At 37.4% G+C, this 25659-nt stretch overlaps 1 long non-coding RNA gene across 1 annotated transcript; it reads left to right on the top strand.

Annotated features, from left to right (window-relative positions):
• The first annotated feature begins 3029 nt into the window (after nucleotides 1–3029).
• Nucleotides 3030–24176, top strand: LOC145716500 (uncharacterized). Its single transcript, XR_014139183.1, has 4 exons — nucleotides 3030–4620; nucleotides 11817–11911; nucleotides 15061–15169; nucleotides 23819–24176. It is a non-coding gene; the product is annotated as an uncharacterized LOC145716500 (long non-coding RNA).
• The last annotated feature ends 1483 nt before the right edge of the window (nucleotides 24177–25659 follow it).

Genomic DNA, 25659 nt, shown 5'->3' with positions numbered 1-25659 from the left:
AACAACAAAGTCCAAAGCTAATAAAATGAAGAAAATAAAGATGAGAGTGAAATAAATGAAATAGAAACTAAAAAAAGAAAAGATCAATGAAACAGAAAGCTAGTTCTTTGAAAAAATAAATAAAATTGATAAAGCTTTAGCCAGACTTATCAAGAAAAAGAGGGGGCTCAAATAAATAAAATCAGAAATGAAGGCAGAGAAATAACAACCAACACTATACAAATAAAAAGAATTATGAGAATATTATGAAAAATTATATGCCAACAAATTATACAACCTAGAAGAAATGGATAAATCTCTAGAAATATACAATCTTCCAGGACTGAGTCAGGAAGAAGTAGAAAATTTGAACAGACTGATTAATAATAATGTAATTAAAACAGTAATCCAAAGACTCTCAACAAATAAGAGTCTAAGACCAGATGGTTTCACAGATAAATTCTACCTAACTTTTAAAGAAGAGTTAACCTCTATTTGTCTCACACTTTTCCAAAAAATAGAAGAGGAAGGAAAACTTCCAAATTCATCCTACAAGGACAGGATTACCCTGGTACCAAAATTTGACAAAGACACGAAGGAGGAGGAGGAGGAGGGGAAAGAGGAGGAGGAGGAAGAAAGAAGAAAGAAGAAGAAGAAAAGAAAACTACAGGCCAGTATCTCTGATTTATAAAAATCCTCAACAAAACTGAATTCAACAATACATTAAAAGGATCATTTCTCACAGTCAAGTGGGATTTATTCAAAGAATGCAAGGGTAGTTCATCACATTGACAAGAGAAAGGATAAAAGTCATATGATCATTTGAATAGATGCAGAAAAAGCATGTGAAAAAGTACAGCATCAATTCATGATAAAAACTATCAACAAAGTGGGTTTATAGGAAACATACCTTAATATAATAAAAGTCATATATGAAAAACCCATAGCTAACATCATACTAAATGGTGAAAAATTGAAATCTTTTTTTTTTAAGATCAGGAACAAAACAAGGATGTCCATTCTCACTACTTTTATTTAACACAATACTGGAAGTCCTAGTCTCAGCAGTCATACAAGAAAAAGAAATAAAAAGTATCCAAATTGGTAAGGAAGAAGTAAAAGCATCACTATTTGCAGATAATATAATACTATATATAGAAAACCCTAAAGACTCTGCCAAAAAACTATTAGAACTGATAAATGGATTCAATAAAATCGCAGGACATAAAATTAACATACAGAAATCTGTTGCATTTCTATACAATCGCACCCAAAAGAATAAAATACTTAGAAATAAATTTAATCAAGGAGCTGACAGACCTATACTCTGAAAACTATTAAGACATTGAAGAAAAAAACTGAAGACGACACAAACAAATGGAAAGATAAGCCATGTTCATGGTTAGAAGAATTGAAATCATTAAAATGTCCATACTACCCAGAGCAATCTAGGGGGTCAATACAATCCCCATCAACACACGAATAATATTTTTCACAGAACTAGAACAAATAATCCTAAAATTTGTACGGAACCACAAAAGACCTCAAATAGTCAAAAACAGTCTTTAGGAAGAACGAAAGTGAAGATAACCACAATTCCAGATTTCAAGATATAACCCTGATGGTTATAATAATCAAAACAGTATGGTACTGGCACAAAACATAGACACATAGATCAATGAAACAGGATAGAGGGCCCAGAAATAAACCAACATCTATATAGTCAAATAATCTATGACAAAGGGGACAAGAATATACAATGGGGAAAGACCGTCTTTTCAACAAATGGTATTGGGAAAACTGGACAGCTACATGCAAAAGGATGAAACGGACCACTTTCTTATACCATACATGAAAATAAACTCAAAATGGACTAAACACTTAAATATAAGACCTGAAACCATAAAACTTCTAAAAGAAAACACAGGAAATAATCACTTGGGCATCAGCCTTAGCAACATATTTATGGATATGTCTCCACAGTCAAGGGGAAAAAAAGGTACAAATAAACTCTTGGGACTACAACAAAATAAAAAGTTTTTGCACAACAAAGGAAACCATCAGCAAAACAAAAAGGCAAAAGGCAACATACTGAATGGGAGAAGGTATTTGCAATATATCCAATAAGAGGTTAATATACAAAACATATAAAGAACTTAATACAACTCAACACCAAAAAAAAAAAAAATCTGATTTTTAAAAGTAGGCGGAGGACCTGAATAGACATTGTCCCAAAAAAGACATACAGATGGCCAACAGACACATGAAAAGACATTCAGTATCACTAAACATCAGGGAAATGAAAATCAAAACCACGATGAGATAGCACCTCACACCATAGGTGTGAATGGCTAATATCAAAAAGACAAGAAATAACGAGTGTTGGCAAGGATGCTACAAAAAGGAAACCCTTGTGCACTGTTGGTAGGAATGTAAATTGATGTAGCCACACTGGAAAACAATTCCTCAAAAATTAAAAAAAAAAAGATATATCACATTATTCAGTAATTCCACTACTGGGTATTCACCCAAAGGAAAAAAAAAAACACTAATTCAAAAAGATAAATGCACCTCTGTGTTTATTGCAGTATTATTTACAATAGTCAAGATATGGAAGCAATGCAAGTGTCCACCATAGATGAATCAATAACAAAGATGTGGTATATACATGCAATGGAATATTAGTCAGCTGTAAAATGAATGAGTTTTTGCCATTTGTGACAACATTAATGGACCCAGGGGGTAGTATGCTAAGTGAAATAAGTCAGGCAGAAAAAGACAAATACCATATGATTTCACTTAACATGTGGAATCTAAAAAACAAAACAAACACATAAAAAACAGACTCTTAAATATAGAGAACAATCAGGTGGTTGCCAGAGGGGAGGCAGGTTGGGGGTAGGGCAAAATAAATAAAGGGGATTAAGCGGTACAAGTTTCCAGTTATAAAATAAATAAGTCACTGAGATGAAAAGTACAGCACAAGGAATATGGTTAATACTATTTTAATAATTTTGTACAGTGACAGATGATGACTATACTTATTGTGGTAACTTACAGAATTGTCAAATCAATACGCTGCACATCTGAAACTAATATAATGTATGTCAATTACATCTCAATAAAAAGTTTCTTTAAAAATATTATATAAGCACTCATTGAGCATTTATAAGGTTATAAGCAAAATACAAGTGGGATCAACTGAGATAAACGTAGGGCAGACTGAGTTTGTTTCCTGAATCTATTAACTATGAGCTGGGTCAAATTATCTCACTTTTCTCTTTGTTTTTTCCTCTGATTAGGGTAAATAGTAATAGCATCTATCTCAGAAGATAGTCATGAAGAAATAGATAAGCACATGTAAGGAGCATAGAATAATGCCTGGTAACAACATGTCCCCAATAAACTACACAGCAAGTGACTGAGTCATGATGGGGATCCAAGAAAAATGGGCACTAAATATGTAAAATTTGCATTAATGGGTATTAATACCCCTTATATAACATTTTGTGTTTTTAATGTCTATTATTTTATTTGATACTTAAACACAACTGTGAGATGAGTAGTATAGGTAGCATTCCTTTATCTTATTCGATGGTCAGAAAACAAAGTCTCAAAAATGGTGACCTGGACATTGTCACATGGCTTATTATTAACAAGTCAAGATTTTTAGCTAGATCTTATCATGCCATTGTTCACACCCACTGCATGTGACCACACTGTCTTTATTTTGCCTCAGCCAGAATAATGCTCAATGATTCTATTCACTATGGGCGTATCATCTTCTAACAATTTCTGAGACTTTTTTTTTTCTGAGACTTTAATAGAAATGAATTATCAACAACCATTTCAATGTGTATGAGTATTTTCCCCAGATTTTTCAGCTCAATTTAAAATATACAACCAATTACAAATTATCGCAGTTAAATTTGTAAGATGCATTGAATTTTAGTGGCACCAGATCCTTTTGGAAATAGGAGACTTGTAAATAGTAACTGTAAAAATAAATTGTTTTACCAGTATCTTCTTACTGGGGGGTTTACAATGTTTTCCCGGTTTTGCTCAATGTGTGGCTCAGTCAACCTATAGTATTCTTTTGTCTGTGTTTTGACATTTTCTTCTAAAGTGCCCCACGCTGTCTTTGTTGCTCAGTCTTTGCTGCTGCTTCTTCTGGGAATAGTTTAGTCTGTGTTGCTTTGCATGTTTCAGAGGTTTACAGGCTTCCTTTAGCAGTAACTCAGTGTTTGCTTGTTGTCCCTATTATTACTAGGGTACATGGACCTTATTGCAAAAGCCTATACACTCATGTTTCACCATGTCTAATGTCTTTTTTTTTTTTGCACTTAAAATTTTTTCTGCTTTTTTCAAACAAGATCCCATAGTAGATACTTCACACATTTAACTACCTTGGCTTTCTCATAGCCAAATACCCATTTGGTATTTACACAGGCTCCAATGGGCAGACATAACCTTCTTTTACTGATTGTACAGGCTGGGAAGAATTCCCGTCCACCCTCCCCTCAGGAAATCCTCTGATTTGTAGCTGGAAAGAACTGCTGTCGCGCAGAATCCCCAGAAAGTCAGGTACCCTCAAGAACCAGCAATACTCTGACTGCTGGATACTTCTCATTCCTTCATTTTGTAAGTACACTTTGGCTAAAATTAAAAAAGGCTACACATCAAAAGTTTGTAGCAATATGCCTAATTTCCTCTCTGTCCAACTCTATCATGCATTAGTTGTGGTTTAAAAATATATAAAAATTGAAATAAATTCATTTTTAAAAATTTCTTCTAGAGGCAAGACAGGACAAAGTGAGAAATGTCACAAATAAAACACTTCTATTTGTTATTGTCATAAATATGCAATATGTTGTTATTCAATAGTAGGAATATATTTGTGAAATACAGTGAGGGTCACTCTCGTGTTAAGTTAGGTAGAGAATAAAGATAACTTGAATCACCTCGCTAGGGTCCTCTTCCAGCTGTCTCCACTTTATTAAGGGAAGGGGAAAGGGAAAATGTATTACTGGAGAAGAGAGTCTGGAAATTTTGCAACTTCTCAAAGATTACTGTAATTGAGATTAAACAGTAGATTTATTTTATTTGGCCTGCATGCATTCTTTTTTTCCATTTAGGCTTATCTTCAAAGGATTATTTTAATAATTGTGAAAGTTCAAACTCTCATACCTTAAATAAAACATTGAAATTACTGGTTGGTACACAATGGCTTTATGGAAAACTAATCTAACCAAATACTGGCACTGAGTGCAGAAATTTCTATCATCTTGAACAACACACAAGAGGGTCTAGGAGGGGTAGGGCAGGAAAGGGTGGAACTCGGACACCAACAGTTACAGAAAAATATCTCTTTCTGATTTCCACAAAGGGTGGCAAACATCTGTTTCTTCAGACATGCTCCTGGGGCTTCCCTGTGTGAGGGCTTGAATTCCACTAACCCCCTTTGTCATTACTAAGCCCTAAATACACTACAGAGTTAACTTTTCTTTTCTTTTTTTTCTCTTCTTTTTACTTTTCTCTTTCTTTTCTTGTTTTCTTTCTTTCCTTTCCTTTCTTTCTTTCTTTCTTCTGTTTTTAAATCATATCCTTATCATTTCAAAGGTCAAGGCCATTTCCTATTAGAATGAGGGAATGGTTGGGACAATGATGCCACATTCCACAATATCCCTTTGCACAATATCTCTTTGCATGATATTTCCAAATGATACAAGACTCACAAGAAAACCAAGTTAAAAACACACCTCTTTGTGTCAGATGGGATGTCATCTAGTGTCACCTGTCATGTCTTCTTGTCCAGAAGTAGACCATAAAACCTAGGTGAAAAGGTTTTCCAGTTATCATACTATTCCCAGAGCCACTGATAAAGATATTGGGAAATATTCTCCAGGAGTTCATTGGCTGTATGATTTATCAGCGAAAGGGTATTTCCTATGACTCCGTTTTTACCACATCACACCAGATGGCTTGCACGCTGAAAACACTCAAGTCAAGAATAGCTAATCTCCTTGCCCCTGAGAGCTCACAGGGCTTTAAATATTTTTTTTTTTAAGTTCCATTAGCCAAAGAAGAGGAAAAAAAACAACATTTTTTTAAATTTTAAGTTCCATTAGCCAATATATAGTACATTAGGTTTTGATGTAATGTTCAGTGTTTAAACATTTTGAATGTTTGCTTACATTTAAAAATAGTGATTTTCTACATGCAAAAGCTAAATTTGTGTCCTTTCCTCAAAGTCTGGCACCCTGGGGCCTGTGAATCCCATGCCCCTACAAAAGATGGAGCTGGGCGATATGTCTCTTTATAGGGGACATTTCCTCATCCATTCAAAGGAAGCCAGCTCATCTTGAACATGTATTTACATGTCTTGACATGGGCATTTGAGTTTGACACAATTAAAGGTCATTACCTTATGCCATTAACCATGTTTGAAGAATTTTTTTATTGAAAAAGAATATACATAAATCATGCACATATCTGTGTATACCTCACTGAATTTTTACAAACTAAACATACCCACGTAATCAGCATCAAGATTAAGAAGCAATGTTATGAGCACCCAGAGACTCATGAGTGCCCCTTCCAGTGACCACTCATCCCCAAATAACACTGATTTTGACCACACTTCCAGAATGTTTGCTAAGTGTTTGAATATATTTTGTCTCATATGATCCTTACAATACTGGGAGGTAGGTGGGGCTGGGTAGTTACTCAGACAAAGAATACAACTTCATTTATTCAATGCCTTTTTTGTTGCCTTCATCATGGCATTCCATAATTTGGGCAGTATATTCTGTGAATAACCTGGATAAAATCCACCTGAAAATCCTCCAATCCTACTGAAATAACTAAACTTGAGATGTTATATAACAGATAATAAAACCCGACCCACTGAAAGCGCCTGTTATTTCAAGCAGTGGGAGACTCCAGTGCAGTGGAACTCCTTCCCCTCCAGCTTTTATTCATGTTGCTTGTTTTGAGGGCTCCTGGGTGGTGCTCTGATTAGAAGTGAAGAATACAGTTGTTAGAACATTTGCTGCAGCTGTATGCTCCGCTTTCAAAGTTCCTATATTACTGAGATATTGCAATGGCTCTGAAAATACATAAAGCATTATTGTTATGCTTAGCATGAGCCCTGTAATGCTTCCATTTGGGGAATTTATTTTGATGGAAATAGCTCATTAGACCAGAAAATGCCTGTTTTGTTTTCATTTCATTTAAAAAAAATATCTGTGCATGTTTGCATAGCAGGTAGAGTTAAAAACCCAGTGTAGCAAGACTTCAGCTATTTTTTTCTTCCCTTTCAAAAACAATAACAGAAAAGGGACTTTATATATAATATGCTCCAATTTACTTGAAAATAATGAATGCATACAATTTTGCATCCTCAAGTATTAATTATAGAGGAATTTATAGTAATTTATAATGCATTAGAAGATTATTTTTTTAAGAGAACTTGGCCAGAGCCAATGGTAACTTTAGCTCTCACTTATAATAATGGAATAACTGCATTGAAACTTGACTTTTTATTCTAATCATATAATTTAAAAATAACATTTAACATACCCCCAAACATGATGAACTCATTAAAAAGCTTTTTATTTGTTATTTTACAATAGTTTAAATAATTAGCTTGTTTTAAACAAAATTTTAGCCGTTATTTTCCTTAGTTCTTTACAGACTAACAAATACTGGTGGAGTTGTTTCTTCAATTATGTCACCGTATATGTCCAAATAAACTGCAAATATATTGAATTATAGTGCCCTGGTGGTTCTGTTTAAGAAACTTTCTATAACTGCCAACTTGCATGGTATTGTGTCTCTAGAATTCATAGGCATTTTTTTTTCTTTTATGTAAAAGAAAATCAAGATTTTCTAAGGTTGGCATAAGGAGGTTGAATCAGTCGTAGAATAAGGGGCAGGTGGATTTTTATGGTCTTCTTTTTGGGGATTTTACTGTGTTTTCCCCTACTGTACTTGTAACTCTAACCCTGATCCCAATTTTATTCTGAGAAGTGGGTTTAGTGCTTTTCTGGTTATTCCATTTTGACCCAACTATGAATGTGTAGTCTTTACCTTCATAATCTGCAGTGCAGTTTAAGTAAGGCACTCAGACAGGATTCTAGCTCTTTCAAATGGAAATAAATGAGGGAAGTAGATAAACTACACTATTTGGCTTATGAGGCAGACCTTAATTTCAGCTAGAATTTTACTATCAGGATAGGCTAGCTCCCCAGAGGCCTGTTCTTAACAGAAGCCATATCTGACCACTGCCCCTTGGAAACACCTTCAAAAACATCTAGAAGTCTCAAAGTGAATAGGAAGATGGAGAGGCAGAAATAGAGTTGGCTCTTTTTTTCTTTTCACATTCCTTATCCAAAGACAAGAAATCACTCTTCTGTGAGTGATTGGTCCACAGACCTTAGGAGAGACCTCATCTGCCCACAGAAGCAGGCCCTGGCTTAAAGCCTCCACAGGAGAGTCTGCGGTTTAACAATACAATAACATCACCCCTCCCCTTAGGGGTACCATAAAAGGTCCACTTATGCAGAAAAGGGTGCTTGCTTTGTGTTTTTTAACCCATGAGAGAAAGCCCTTCATTTCTATCCCACAGTGAGGTACCCAAATTCCCTGCAATCCTCTGGCAGAGAAGGGACAGATTTAGCCTTAATGTGGGGGGGGGGGGAATCCTTCTTGGGTGGGGAGTGGGGCCTCCACGAAAGGCTGATCAGCAAAAATCTTGACAAAATATTTGTATAGCTAAGCAACATAGTTATCTCTGGTCCATTCCAGATCATGGTGGTTGATACTTCCTACCACCTTTCTCCTCTGAGGCCTTACCATCTGTTGAGTGTGCTTCCTCCAATCTCTGCCCCATGGTAGATAGGGGTTTGATGTAGACCAGGTTTCTACCAGCTCTGTGTGTGTCTTGGGCGGGGCGGGGGGGAGGGTGACTGGTGGGGGGAAAGGTGAATTCTGTGCCCTTAGATAAAGGTAATATGCATGAATCAATTAGGTCTCTTTTTATTGCAATTTACAGACATCTAATTTGACCAGATTAAGAGAGAGGAAATTCATTGGTTTATGTAGCTGGGAAGACTACTGGGGTAGTTAGCTCTTTCAAAGAATATTCAATAAGGTCTGGAACCAGAGATCTAATGCTATTTGCTCTAACCTTATTTCTGTTAGTCTCTCAATTCTACTGCTCTCTGATTGGTTGCATTCTATATATAGCCTCTTTCAGCTCTGCTGGAGAAAAAGTATTTCCCTCAGCATCCTTTCACATATTCTAAGTCAGGACTGTTGGTTTTGCTTCTGTCACGGGCTCCTGTCTTGTAGCAATCGCTTTTGGAGTTCAGCCCAAAGACACAGAGTAGGGTCTGGGACCAGAAGCAGAGGGGTGGGTTGAGAAATTTTGCTGGCTAACAAAAAGAAGCAAACAAATAAAAACAGTATCTCCAGCAGTTCTCTCTGCAGAGTGTGCATGCATCCTGTTCCATCTCTCTCGGTCAGTGAGGGCTGAAGCCTGTTTCTTCCTGAGTTTACCCAAGTGCAAACACAATTACCATGAATATATTCTCCCATGAAGAATGTGTATTCCTGCTAATCACATGGAGCCATTGCTCTGGCACCATTCCTTTTGAAATGATATCTCTGGGGCGCCTGGGTGGCTCAGTTGGTTAAGCGACTGCCTTCGGCTCAGGTCGTGATCCTGGAGTCCTGGGATCGAGTCCCGCATCGGGCTCCCTGCCGAGCAGGGAGCCTGCTTCTCCCTCTGACCCTCCCCCCTCTCAGGTGCTCTCTGTCTCTCTCATTCTCTCTGTCTCAAATAAATAAATAAAATCTTAAAAAAAAAGATATCTCTGGTATCGTTTATTGAAAGTACATTTGCCTTATTGTTGGACTTAGCCATTTTGAAGGGCCTCCCTTTAGCTAAAGATGCTTCTGTCTGTGCAACAGTGAGTGGATGCGTCTTTTATCAGTATTTTCTTTCAGAACCTCAAGTTTCTCTCCTGATGATGGTGGTATATGTATATTTCAGTTTTCCTTATTACAGTTCCAAATGGACAACTGAAAGTGTGCCCTTTTTTGAGGAAATAAAGAGAAAATTTGGTTTCAAGATGTGTCTTTCAGAAAAATTCACAAAGAATGACATGGAGTGTCTTTTCAGAAAGCAAAACAAAAATTCACTAGAATGCCAACTAAATATTTCTTAACCTGAATATTAATTTCCCCCTCAATCCTCCCTTAGTACTTCAACCTCAGAAATTAATTGCTTAAAATAGTTTGGGAACATAATAGAAGCAAAGCACAAGCATGAAAATGGACAATCGACTGGCTATTTAGATTGGGGAGAAATGAAAGGATAGTTTATTTTGACCTCTTAGTAATTGCTAAAAATAGTAATGACTCATTTGATGGTGGACATTAGTATTGAATAAGAAAGTGGCCCAAATGCAGAGAGTAACCATGCTATGATCCAGCTCACCCATGTGGCACAGTTTATGGTACTTTGTCAGTTAATCTGGGGAAAAGGGATCTACAGGTGGGATACTTTCCCAGGAAGGTCAAGTATTCAGGCACAAGGGAGAGAACTTTCTTCCCAAAACTTGTTGCTGATAACCAAAGGAAACAGATATACTTCTTGCTTCTTTTGTGACAGAGAGCTATCACTATGGGCATGTAATATTTTTGTTAAATATCATTCTTCTTGAGGCCATTGATTATTCCTTTTGTGAGAAGAAACATCCACTAATTTCAAACATTACCTTAGAAAGGAAACAGACAACTTACATAAAATAAATAGAAATAAAATAAATAAATAGAAAGCCGATGAACTGAGAACTCCTTTGCTGAAAGCCAATTTGCCAAATGACCAATTTGCCTAAAGCGAATTTGCTAAAAATCAATTTACTGGATGACCTAATCTCCAAATTATTGAGGATAGAACCAAATTTTGGTTCCACCACTGGTCCTACTTCTGCCACTGCTCTTTGTTGTCATGTTTGCCCCAGTTGGGTCTTTGCCTTTGGTAGCAAAACAGCTACCAAAACTATGCAAATGCCTGTTTCAAGGTATTTATCAGACAGTCATTAGAGGCTATGTCATCTGTTTTAGAGAAAAGGAAACTGAGGTTTACAAAAGTTAATTAACTTGCTTATTTCAGTCAGTTAAGTTGCCATACGCATTATGTACACAGATTTCTCTGGGTCCGAGGCATCCACTCGCTCTTAACCATCATTAACCGTTATATTGTTATTCACTCATTTTTAGAGTATTTCATCCTGCGACCATACCTAGGAAGAACCAGGGCAAAACAAGTTCATAATGACCAGGATCTTTTAGGAAAAGAAAGGAAATACCAGCATATTAACCAATGCTCTGTGAGGGAGTGGCATATTTGGATTGATTAAATATTCTGTTTAAAATAATTATCTGTACTCCATCTTGGAGATAAATATAACAGAAATACACAACTCTACATCTATATGGAAAGAATGGAATTTTATTGTTTATTTTAGGTTGATTTAAAAAATATCGCTGAGCTTGGAGTCACTGTTCTGATCAAGAGGAAGCCAGATTCAGAGTTCATACGTGGAACAAAGATCCAACAAATATTTAAAATCCTGAGAGTACAAGGTTATAAATTCATTTGATAAATGGTATCAGCTGTCAAAAAATGTTACCAGTCAGTAACAACTTACTCGTTGTTACTTATTAGTGTTATCAGGAACTTTTGAGAACAGTCCTGGCAACTGGGATGGGGAGGGTAATCTTACTTTGGAATAGTAGCTCATTGATGGAGTCACATCTTCCAACAGGTAAAGGATGCTGTCCCTGCCCACAGAGTAAGAGCCTAAGGTACAATTCAATAACCTGTGGTCAACAGTGAAACTGAAGCTGAGATGTTACAGAGGTGATGTACTGAGGCATTCATGAGCCCGGGCAAATTCATGTCATTTTTTCCCGGGAACTATGGTACAGAAGAAACAATCCATTCATATCACCAGATATAATGCCTGCTCTTTTGCAAGGGAGGATATTTTTCTGACTAAGTGGTTATTGGCTCTTTAGAAAAAAGAGGATTTTTAAAACCTCTCCTGGAATTTAGGTGGGAAACAGGATCACTGTGCCAAATACGGCACACTGGGGTACCTATGAATGAATTAGAAAATGGACTCCATCAAGGATAGGGATATATTCAGATTGGCTGGGAGAACCTGGGCTGGATCCAGCTCCCCTGTCGCCTCGGCTGAGAGTCTTTGTGTGGGGCACAACCTGTGTAACCATGTTTTCCTTCCCCATTAAAAACTGTGACCAACAAAAAAAACCATACTATTTACAATCTAGTTTCCAAAAGTCTGTTCCTCGTGTCAAATTCCATATTCTCATCAAATATTTTATAATTAAGTACTAATTACTTTCTAATTGCCTATTTGTTTTGTTTCTTATTGATTTTAAAGTAAGTGTATTTTAAAGTAAGTTTTTTGGTATAAAATGGTCCATGCTCATTATATCTATATATGTATCTCTTTATATAAAGTAACAAAAATGGACAGAGAAAAAATGAAAGTCTTTCCCCACTCCCAGTCTCATCTTCTGGAAATATCCACTATAGGACTAGGCCTGAGAGGGAGGGTAAATAACTTGCCCAAGCTCTACCCACCAGTAAGCAAGGGTTTGACTCAGGCCCTTTGACTCACGGTTACTCTCTAAAACTCTACATTCCATTGCCTCTTAACAATTTCAATGTCTTCATTTTTTTTTCCTTTGGATTTTTCTCAGTTATTGCCATAGAAAAACTTCATTTCTCTTACTTTCACCCTCTCTTCCTTTTGCTAGTTGGGAATCCCATATGGTTCCGGTCAAGTCAAGCAAGTACAAGAATAGAGCTAATGAAATATCTTCATTAAATAAAATCAAAGTTTTATCTTTTGTAGTGAGATTGACAGTGACAGGAAGCGACAGCATCAACCTTAAAATATCTTGAATCCTCTTCAGAATCTATAATGACATCTTCTACTTTCTCTTTCTCTTATAATTAAAATTTTAATTTAATTTACCTTAAGCACTAATGTTCAAGGGAAATTTCTTATTAAATTTTATTGTACCTCTTATTTTCCAAATTTATAGCAACTTCTACCTCACTTTGTATGAATGAACTTGAATACTGCTTCAGACTTCTTTCTTAAACTCAAGTACCTCTTTGGAACACATAAAGTACATAAAGTATGGAATAGAATCATAAAAGTGGCTCTATTTCTATGTAGTTGATTGATTTATAGAAGGAGCTTCATTGCACTGTAGTCAACATAATATGCACTACTGGATTATATTACACTTATTTAAATGTTTTCTAGTATGTGATCTCTCATCCTTTTAAGTAATTTTTCTTATTGCATTTTGAAATTCTCAAGAGCAGAACCTCTTTCTACTGCATGGCATGTCTGTTTACAATATAGACTTCACACAGGTTTAATAAATTTTATTAAATTTTGTTATATAATTAGCCATCAGATGTGAAAAGCTTTTCTACAGAGCTATTTTTTATAACATGATAAGCTCTTACATTACGGACTTTATTTATGATGGGTATGTAGTAAGTTTTACTAATTTTATCCAAAAGTTTTAGGATGATACATTTTGGAAGGAAGCTGGGGTAAAAGCTTCAGTCCAACTCCAAGCATCTGGTCCCAGATTCAGATCACCTCTGGCCTTGTTTTCTTGCAGCATTGATTGAGAAGGGTGAGACTCCAGGAATCCTGGTCTGCAGAGTTGTGGCTCCTCCTTTGAGAGAGAATGCACTCTATGAACGGAGAGTTTATTTTTTCACATGTAGCTAAAAAGTAGGGAATGTTATTCACTATAATGATTACTATGCTGTTTTAAGATTAAATGTGGACCTAGCTCTAATTATAACTTACAACATTTAAGTTCTGAATTTTTAAAAGCCACGTGTTTGTCCCTACTGATTTTTTTCTCTTTTATACAGTTTTATGTATTCCTGCATTTTTAACTTGCAAAAGCAGCATGATACTTAAGATCTTGTATTGTTTCTTTTTTCCTTTTCGTAAGACTGTGTTTTTAAGATCTACCCATGTTTGCTATTTGCATTTCCAGATCATTGCTTCTAAGCAAGGCATAACGTTTTATAGTATGCATGCACCATGCTTTACCAATCTATTCTGTTAGTGATCTTATTTGATTCACACTCTGCCACCACCACTAATGTGACACGTTCTTCTAAATGTCCCCTTAAGCAACTGTGTGAGCGATTCTCCAGGGATATGCCCTGGAGAGGGATTGCCGGATCATCGGTTACACCATTCCAATTTTCACTAAGTACTGCCAGACTGTGCTTCAGAATGACTACTAGTTTTATTTCCACATTTTTGGCTAACTCCTGGTATTGCTCAATTTCTAGATTTTTACAAATCTACTAAATGTGAAGTAGTACTTTAATTTGCATTTTTTCCTAGTAATTAGTCAGACTGAGCATCTTTACAAATCCTTGTTATTTATGTTCTCATTGAATTTCTCTTCCTGTATCTTGTTCAATTTTTTTTCCTATCAGGTTTCTTATCTTTTTCTTTTTTTGTGTAAGTTTCTTTTAGAATGTAGATACTAATCCCTCGTTAGTTTTTGTTTTTGAAGGGTCTTCAGCTTTCCTGGTTCTGTCAGCCCTTAGTCTATGGCAACTGATAAACAGAAACCCCAAATTTGGTTTAGTCTTCATCTTGTTGACCTTTTTGAATCTTGATTAAGAAGTGCTTTTTCATTCCAAAGTCACAAAGATTTTCACCTGCAATTTCTTTTACTGGCCTTACATTTTCTCCACTAATTTTCACATAACAACATAATTTTATTGAACTTCAGTGGATGCTACGGCCTTTCCTCAAGTGAGAGATCTAAACCCCTCCACGATGTAGTAAACCAAATTCAGCATTTGGCCCAAAAGCATACTCTGGAGTAAACCTTTTTTCTTACGTATTTAACTTGAATTTAGATTTAAAAAACTGAAATGTGAGAAAGATTTTTAAAGATGTCTGTGCTTTCTTCAAACAGGAAGGAAGCAAATTTTGAGAAATGTTCACAGTTGTTGGTCTGATTCAGTGACAGTAGGCAGGATGGAGAAGATGCATTCAGACTGACAGCCTCAGAGCAAAGTTGTAAGGTAAGTATATTTGTTTGGATCACAGCAGTCCCATTAAGGTGCAGGAGTTTAAGCACATGCCCTGTTTGTATGAAAAGCATTATTGTTTTCAAACATTTTCCGTTCCTCCCTAGCCGCCTTTCATTTTGTGCCTTTCGAATGATAAAACAACTCACATTTCAGAGCTGTTGCAGTGTTAAAGTTGTGGCTTCATAGAAACCCCAAGCATTTTCTTTTTTTTTTTTTTTTTTGCTCTACATTTTGATTTTTTTGTGCGTTTGTTGTCTCTTTTGGTTCTTAAGTTAACCTAATTTATAAATTGAGCCCTATCCATTTCCATTTATTTTTTTATTGCCTGAAATTTGTGTCAAAAAACTCAGAGGATACGGCCCCAGAGGAAACAACCTATTTCCCAATTTTAGATGCTAATTCACTACTAAATTTCTTGGATTCTCATATATGTATTTATTTTTGATCCTACATCTCACCTTGGATGTACAGTCTGGACACGGCATTTATTGGGAGGGTTAGCCTATCCCCAGAAGAGAGGTACACAGGATGCATGGAAAATTTTCACAGCTCCCGTGACCTCTGTCTTTTGGGGAGTTTCCTTCATGTCATTGCCATTCCTGGAATAGCCAGAGACCAGGGAGCAGAGCCCGGGGAGAAGAATGGGGGGCTGATACGGTGACCTCCCAAGCCAGCTGTGCAATCTGCCTCCTTATCTTCCAGAGAACGAGGCCCTGCAGCAGCTGTTCAGTGGAGAGTGCTCAGGACCGCACTGGGGGCCTCTTTACTTGTCTGTTCTTTGATCCCCCCCACTTTTTGTAAGCCCAGATGTGTGCTCAGATGTGAGACAGCTGTTCAAAGGACATCTCAGGATAAAAATCAACTTCTATTCAGTCATTATTATCAATTCTTCAGATATCATTAGTCTAGTAAATATATATGTCATGACTCGAGCAAATCTTCGCTACTAAGCGGGGTATTTTCTCAATGAGGTTACTGTTACCAAAACTTAAAAAAAATAATATCCTGTAACGATTCTTATGCTTAAATATATATTTTTAATAATCCCCCTCCTGCCAGGGCTGGTCCTATACCTACCTTGTATAATTTAAGGGGTGTAGAAAAGCTACTCTGTTCATAAATGTTTCACCAGCTTGTTATGAAACCTATAGTTTCCCCCGGAGAGGCCTCCTTTAGGTCAGGCGTCCCCAGCTAAACTCACATGCAAGGGTTGTCTTACAACATGGTCATCTTATTGCCGCCCTGAAATGGGAAAGCATCTTGCTGGGGACAGAAGATGCAAATGGGCATGGGTCAAATAAGGTTCCTGCCCTGGGGGCCCTTACAGTCTGGAGAGGCAGGGTACACATACTGGTGACAAAATAACAAGACGAAGGAGCATCTGTGTAGATCCTTACATCCCCTTGTGTAAATCATCACTTCTGTAGAAATCATCACATTCTGGGAGTTCAGAAAGATCTCCAAGGCCTGGTCCTCAGAGAAAGGGTTTTCGGATGACTAGGTGCTGAAGGCTGACACAGATGAAAGGTAGGGCTTGGGTAAAAGAGAGAAGATAAGGAATATTCTAGACCAGGAACAAAAGTTAATAACGTGGAAACAGGCCAGGCCAGGGTGACTGGAATGGGTGAGTTCATATAAGAGGTTCCCAACAGCGAGTATGCTGTTGAAGACAAAAGCTTGCATAACAAGGTCAAATAAGTGGACATTTCTTGTTTTCTATTTTAGATCTAACCTATGAAAAGCCTGATTTTTAAAATGCACATAAAGCAAAGAGAGTCATTGTGTTTATTATTTAAGCCACAGAAAGACTTAACAAAGCTGTGTATAAATGACACCCAGGGCCTCTCCTAAGCAAAACTGTGAACACATCAAATCTGCCCTTGATTCCCTGACATCCTCTTTTCCTAGTAACGTGATTTATTTCTTTGCTTGCTGTCCCTTCTACTGGAGATGATCAGTCTAAATGCCTTTGGGATCAGCCCATTTTCTGCCCGTCCATGGGGTTTTTATCAGAAAAATTGGGAGAGAAAGAAACCCACTATGCTTTGTCTCCTGCTGTCCCTAGATTCTCCTAAAATGAAACCCTCTTCTCTGGCTCTGCAATCTTCATCCCAGACCGCTCTGTGAACCTCCTCGCCTGACTTCTCTTCCACTGCAGCATCCTTCTGAACTTTTCAGGGTGCCACCCGAATCCTCAGTTACTCCTGGTACCCTCAAACCCTTCCTGTAATGTTTTCGTCCTTCCTGATCTTACTAGAGACCTAGAAGCCTCTTACAGGTACAGTTTCCAAGGCTGCTCATTACACTGAGGTTTCTCATTCCCTCATACACCACATACATACCTTAGGGTGGGGTAACACCCTCCTCCCTTCCCAGTTCCCCCTTCAGATCTTTTTTTTTTTAATCCAAATAAAAACACTTAGTCCTTTGAAGCCCTTTATTTCCTTCTACCAACCTAAAGTCTACCAGCCAGTCCAGTGTTTCATCCTGATTTACTACTTTCCCTTCTATTCCAGCTCCTTTCGTCATCCTCAATGACTGCTCACATTGATGTTTAACCCAACATTTTAGCTCGTTTTCTTGATGTCTTCCTTCCAGTGGCCTTTATGTCCAGTTTATCTCAGGTACCCAAACCTATGACCACATTCTGGACATTGGAATCATTTGCAGTGGTTCCTTCTCTGGAAGAACACATTGAAACACTCTCCCTATGACTGCAACCTAACTGTCCTTCTAACTCTTCATCCAATTACTAATGCTCTTCTCAACCTTTACCTGCTTAGGGATATCCAGTCTTTTCACTGTTCTACTAATTTTCCAGGTATCACCCCACATGTCCCTTTACTCTCTTTTTACTCTCTTCTCTATGCTGACTGGATGCCATAGTCCTTTCTTTTTTTTAACTACACTGTCATCTAAATCTCTAGAATCTTTAACCCATTGTCCTTTCGTCTCATCCACCTGATAAAATTCCAAACCTGGGTCAATGCAGCCATGTGCTTTCTTCATAATGGCACATTAATTGGTGAACTGTTGGAAACACACACACACACACACGCACACATAACTTCATGGACTGTTGCCACCCAAATTCATGGTTTCTACCTTCACTTGGTCATCCATCCTGCCACATCTCTTCTGGTGCCCCAATTAGCTCCCCTCTATTTCCTGTGATGCTCCTTCAAATCTTCTCCATTAGCCTCTGACTTCTATCGCCCCCACCCGCACCTCCACGGTCTCATTTTTGGCAAATGAGCTTGCCTCTAGCCTCAAAGGAAAAAAGAAAGAAAAAAATAAAAGGAACCCTCTTTTTCTTTCCCAAACCAACAAACTTAGCTGCCTGAGCAACTATTATTCCCTCTTTATCTCCTGTTGAATCAGAGAAGACACCCCTTCTATTTGAGGATTATCTTACTCATGGTGCTTTGAGTCCCATCCTTTTATATGCTGCTGTTATTCAGATTACTAGTCTCTCCTGTATCCCAATCTCCAACCTGCTCACCTAGTTCATCACTTCTTCTCTATGCCTCCTCAATCCCACATCCTCTCTAACTGTGGCTCTGTCACTCTGCTTTGCCTCACCAGCAGAAATCTCCAGAGAGTTGCCTCACCTTGATCTATGCCATATTCACATCCGCATCCACATCCTTGTATCATCTCCCTTTCGCTCTCCTGCCACCTGGTGAATCTGCTCTTTTACAAATATGCAGTTGTTCATTCCAAAGGACATTTGTAAGCCCTCCCCTTCCTTGTCTTCTCTGCAGCACTGACGATTCTGCCTTCTCCCTCTTTTCTGACAAAGTGCCCTCTTGCACTGCAATTTGCTTCATAACAGATGTGGGAACACATCTGCTTGCCAACAAAATCCTCACCCTTACATCCACAATCAAGCTTCCTTTCCCCCTCCTGTTGCAAGAGAAGAGGTGACCTCTTCTTCCTGAGGCTAAGCCTGTCACCCACCGGTCTGAATCCACTCAGCCAGAAACCCAGACCTCTTGACTCCTCCTCTCTTACCCTTCTTGATATAATCAGGCATCATGTCCTACCAATTCTGCCCCATTTCCTGTCTCTTGACTCTCTCCAGTATCCTCATCCCCACTCTAAGCATTTTGGATCAGTGTACCATTATCAGGTCCATACTGTTATTTCAACAGCCTCCAGAGAGGCCAACTTATTGCTAAGCTAATGCTGCTTCAGTATTAAGGTTCTATACTTCCACAGGCTTTGCAAATACCCTGGTCTTAGAATGTTGCATTCTTTGTCTTAAATAGAACTTCCAAATTGCCTCAGCTTTAACACCTACCATCCTTGGGCCTGCCCCCAGGTCCACATACTGTGTTGTCTCCAGGATTGTGCCCAGCTAACCCATGCTCCATACAGCCGACAGTGTGACTATCTGCAAGTGAAAATGATACTACTGTGCCACTTCCTTGCTTAAAAATCTTCCAATGGTTTCCTATTGCTTTTAGGTTTTAGGGGAAAATTCCTAAATACAGCTTTTGGGTTCACTCTGACCTTACCTCTGCTTTTCTCTCTGGAACCCCCTTTCATTACACATTTTACACGTTTTCAGGACATTCTCTTATCTGCAGGGTGGTAAGCAGGGCAGCTTCTATCTTTCTTTGAAGATGAGAAAAATAAAGCTCAGAGAGGATACATAATCTTCCCAGGTCTATGGAACAAATGACTTATGTGGCCGAGATTTGGGCCGAGTTCTTCAGATTCCATTTGCAACTTATTTTTCCATTATAACATGTGGTTTCTATGTACAAATGTGCTCATTCTGCGACTATGCTGAAAACAGAAAAGTCTTTGTAAATCCTGGGTCACTTATTAGTTGGTAAGGTTTTCACAATTTGATTTGGATGTCAACGAAATCAACTGGGTTTTTTTTTTTTTTAATTTTTAAGTAAACTCTACACCCAATGTGGGGCTCGAACTCATGACCCCGAGATCAAGAATCACATGCTGTACCAACTGAGCCAGCCAGGTGCCTCTCAACTGTTGTTTTTTGTTTTGTTTTGTTTTAATTAATCTTCTAATTATTATATTTTTGTTCCTACAGTCATCTAAATTTTCCTATTAACTTTTTGCAGGCTGACATGTGTTAGGGCATGTGTTTCCCAAACAGATCCATTTATAAAGGGGATGGTTTAAGCTGGGATGCTCCCAGTTCTGTGTGAGGTCATCCTGATTTCAGAATAGTGTACCGACTGAGATGGTCTGGAACTTGCCTGAACTTTTGCCAGGTTTCTTCCTGACCTCTCTTTTCTTAGAGAATTTCCTTAAAAAAACTTGCAATTGTAAATTCTTTCTCTGCCCTCTGAGATGTAAATCTCCCAGAAATATAATAATGCAATATCTTGAAAAGTCTTCCTTGCCATTTTTATCAAGTGTCCAGTATAATTTCTTTTTTGTAGTGTCCACCATTGAGAACTATTTATAAATATATGGAAAAATATATTTGTAGGCACAACACTGATACTGATCTTGGTCCTTTCATTGCATTTCACGTGCCAAAAAGATTTTATCCTATGTATTTGCTACTTGTACACAGAAAAATAATTGATGTATATTTCTCAAAGATCACATCACTATTTCAGGGGAGCCTGGGTGGCTCAGTCGTTAAGCGTCTGCTTTCGGCTCAGGTCGTGATCCCAGGGTCCTGGGATCGAGCCCCGCATCGGGCTCCCTGCTCGGCGGGAAGCCTGCTTCTCCCTCTCCCACTCCCCCTGCTTGTGTTCCCTCTCTAGCTGTGTCTCTCTCTGTCAAATAAATAAATAAAATCTTTAAAAAAAAAAAGATCACATCACTATTTCAGAGTGCATTGATTTTTTTTTTTTTAGATTCCCCCTTTAAATGGATTCTGACAGAGGGTGTCACTTTGGTTACCTTTTTCTCCTTCTAGGTAGTATGTTTTCTTGGCAATGTTTTTCTTAATATAAGAGCAGACAGCATTGTTTTCCTTGCTGATAGTGCCTTGAGTTATTTTATGACATAATTTCATTTGTCTCCATAAAAGTAGGAGAATATTGAGAAGGCTGGAATATAAGGAGAGGCCGTTCAGCCCACCAGGCTCTTTTCCCTTTAATGCACCCTGGAGAACATTTAATTGCTTCTTGAATGACCCCCAAGGTCTTCCTAGAATGAGCTTGTTGTCTTCTTTGTGGAGGAGACCATCCCCATTTCACTCGAACTCATTGTGACTTAATTATAGGATACATATAATAAATTGGAGGCAATCAGTAATCCTTAATCAAACAGGGTAAATTTGTTTCACATGCAAGACACAATGGGCCCTTGTGAAATAGATGGCACACTTTCATTTACTGAACGATACCCAGATTAATTAACTCACCTGATAGCTGTGGTTCCAATTTCCCAACTGCAACTCAAGTCTATCTTATGCTTGCCCTTCTTTCTTCTCTTTCTTGTTATCATTCCATGAAACTGCTCCTTAACAGACTTGCAGATTCAAAGATGATCATTTTGGTCCACATATGTTATCTTGTCATTATACAAAATAAAGCATATATTTATGAATAGCACATAGTATATATGTATATATAGGACATATACATACATATATCTACATGCATACATGCATATGTGTGTGCACAGACACGCATACTCACCCGCACTCGGTGTGGGAAACACTAACATTTCTTTTGATGTGGCATTTCTTTAATTACAACTCCATTACAAATCTTAGTTCAATGGGTCTATATCCAGAATTTTACAGTAATTTCCTCAAGCCTCCAGCAGTGCCTAATCACTTTCTAGAGCAGAGATTTTAGCTGTTTGGTGTCTGCTGGCTGTTTTCCCTGAAAATTACTGTAAGAGATTTAATTGATTTATATTTCATTTATCTTACAAAAAGTTGAGGTTTTTATTAAATTTAAGTGCCTGTTTAGTGCCTCTCATTGTGTATCCTGATTACTTTTGGTGACTCAGTGTAACATTTAATAACTATTAGTTTTCTTTTGGAGAGTTCTTAACCAGGAAACAAGAGTTCTTACAGCTACATAGATAATTAACTTGAAGCTTGTCTGTCTCCTGAGAGACATCAAATATGTAAATGAGGAACTTAAGCCTTAACAAGACATGGTAAGGAAATCACTAAAACTTTTATCACATGAAAGCTAAAATCCGCAGTTAAAAAATATACCAATATGCTTTGAAGAACTAATATATGCTTCTTTGCTTAGGATTTGTGAAATTTATGGGCTTTAAATTCTTTTTCAAAGCTGCAGGAGCTAGTCAGATCTGTTAAGAAAAAAACCAAAGAAGATAATAAGAAAACAAGGACAAGAACCACACTTAAATGTTCCACAATGCTACCATATGATTGGAGCTCAACAAATATTTAATAAACATACACCAAGGTTTTCTCTTTTATTTTACAAAATCCTCATTTGCAGTACCTAACATTGTTCCCATCTTTTAATCATAATGCCTTTCAGAGCCAACCAATACATGATATATTTGGACTGTTGTTTTTTTTTTTAATTAATTAATTAATTAATTTTTTTATGTAGTGTTCCATGATTCATTAAAGACTTAAAACAGAAGGAAGAGCCATTCATGTTTGATTTTTTAAAACTGATTAACCAGTTCTCTTCATTTTTCTGTACATGCCTCTATTGTATAATGTATCTAAAGAAAAATATGGAGGAAAAGACCCTTTAAATTTCTGAGCTTGTTTTAATATGAAAACATTTTATCATTATAAAAACTTCTAGTTACCTGGATAACATGTTTTTTTGTTGTAATTGATGGATTATGTTTGCTTGAGACATGTGGAACTAGCGAATGGAATGGGTGAAACTGAGAAACTATTTGTAAATTCACCAGAGAATGGTTTTCTTGAAAAGTCGATAGGTTTTTTGATTTTTTTGAAAAGGCAAATCATTTGAAGCTTTTAAAGACAATTTACCTGGCTCTCAGCGGGTTATGTACTTTTAGTGGAATGTACTTCTAATTCTTTCCTCGAGTCTTCAGTTGGGTGTGCAGATTATATATATGCGAGTCTATCGCTAGAGTTAGGGATAACATAGCGGCCCAGACCTGCCCCGGATTTGGACGTGGTTGAACGCCCCTGTGGTTGGTGCGGCGACGTGTGTCCTGTGGGGACAGGCATCCACTTGGGGCTCGCAGAGAGCCACGGCCGCAGTGCCTTTTCCCTCTGCAAGTCCTGGCCACATCGCAGGCCTAACCTGGGCTAGAACCAGGATTAGGATGGAATGTGCATGATTTCCTTAAGGAAATTGTCTGACTCTTACGTAAACACATTAAATAGCACTTGGTCAGGAATAAAGGGCATTTGTGTGCTTGACCAATGCTCCTCCGCCGGAACTCAGTGAGTGCCTCCCATATCAACTCTGGCGAATCTGACTGAAGGCAAAATGACTAAGAAGAGGCAGCATGGAGGAAAGGGCCACAGCCATATTTTCTTTAGGATATTAATGCTGGTTTCACTTCCTTTCTGCCCATCACGCTACTTTGTTATGATGTGAGCACGTGTTTCCCTACGTCCTAATGTTTCTGAGTTTCCCAAGTGATAAGATATTACTGGGATTCTAGTCATAACATCAATACAATTTTTAATGACAATTAGTTTTTTTTCTTTCTTTCTTTAAGCTTGTTTCAAGGGTCTCCTAAGCATGATGTTCCGAAGAGCTCCGAGTGGCCCCGGGCCATGGGTTGGTTATCACTGCGGTGCACGCTCTCAAACCCTGCGGGTGGTGGAAGATGTTTCTCGGCTCATGAGAAGTTTACAGCCTCACAGGGGAGATAAAGTTCAAATTATGAATATTCACTACCTTATGTGCCATGGATTTGGTTCCCTCTTGACTTCCAACCTCTCCTCAACATCTTTTAGGTCTCTTAAATTTATAATAAAAATATCTTTCATTGGTATTGTACTTTTCTATTCATAAAGCTCTGTCATGTTCACAATCCCATGATCCTTGCAGCACCGCTAGCTCACTGCCTACTTACTCGTCTGCCTCATTAGCTGAAGTCAGTTTCTAAACCCATTAAACACATCTAGAATTCAGATGAACCACGTCATCCTAAAAACAACAACAAAAACACAATGCATCTGTAGAAAAGAGAGGACTGGCTCTGTTGTAGGACAGCAGTTGTTTGAGAATTGTATTTGGACTACAGAAGCTAATCTAAAAAATCTTTGATCATCCACTCATAAGTTCATTTGTAGATATCTGGGCCAGTTATCCTTTAATTCTTACTTTTTTGGCTTGCCCTCTTCAGAGCCATCCTAGAAAATGCATGATAGGGTGGCTCACTCCATGGGAGGGGAAAAATCAAATAAAGACTTGCCTGGCTTCCTGTTTAATTCACTACCTAAAATGTTCCTTTTAATCATATTAATGATTTTAAATTTTGTTACAAATAATTCCAATTAAAACTAAACAAGGGATCCTTTTCGGGATAGAAAAAGGGAGTTTATGGTTCAACATATGGCCTTTTAAAAAGGTAATTTAATTTTGTTTCCCTTCAAAGTGAAGGGAAGATTTCAAAGCTTTAAATTATTAGAATACTTGGCTTTTGGGAATATAGTAAGAGGATTACTTTTGGTTAAATTACTGGGACCATCCTTAATAATTCATAATAGCTACATCATTCATGACTTAAGATTGCCTTAATTAGAGAGGATTTTTATCTCATCTTACTTTTTACTATTAGCACTTAACTACCGTTTCAGTTTTCTCTTTGACACTATTGGCATCTAGAGCCATCTTTTCATGGGCCAGATACATAATTATTATTTATATTTGGATTTATGATGTTTAGAAAATATATAAAACCTAAAGGAAGAAGGTAACTTTCCTTGAAATTCATAGAAATGCATCAATTCTAATATTTTTGGGGTTTTGGCGATTTTAGTTTTACTTGTCTATCTAAAGAACAATGTGCTTTCTGACTATTTGGTTAAAGAAGCACATTAGAGAGAAACGTGGATTTGGGAAGAAATAAAATTTAGAATATTTCCAGGGATGTTTTAATTTGTTGACTCTCTACTGGATTGTTTATAATTGTCAGACATAAGATAATTACGGAATAAGTACTGACTCCATCCTTAAGAAAATTTACAGCTGTCATTGGCTATGCTCAGTCTCTTTCCATGTATTTCTTGTTTTCTTTTTTTTTTTAAGATTTTATTTTTAAGTAATCTCTATACCAACGAAGAACTCAAACTCACAACCCTGAGATCAAGAGTCATCTGCTCTACAGGCTGAGACCTCCAAGTGCCCCATCTTTCCTGGTATTTCTTGCTGAGGGTAATCATTTGCAAAGGTATCTGTATTTTGATACATGGACAAATGAAATATATTTTCGAATTACTTTCAGTATGATCAGGTCCGATTGTGAAAAAGGTGAATGCAAACATTCATGGGGTTGTAAATTATTTTAAGACTGAGAAAAGCAAAGTGCTACAGATTTCAAATTTGAAATCA

The sequence above is a fragment of the Leptonychotes weddellii genome, chromosome 12, assembly GCF_054177405.1.
Source record: "Leptonychotes weddellii isolate Sample4059 chromosome 12, ASM5417740v2, whole genome shotgun sequence".
NCBI classification, from domain to species: domain Eukaryota; kingdom Metazoa; phylum Chordata; class Mammalia; order Carnivora; family Phocidae; genus Leptonychotes; species Leptonychotes weddellii.
The sequence above is the reverse complement of the archived record's forward strand: the minus strand, read 5'-3'. Positions and strand labels throughout refer to the sequence as shown.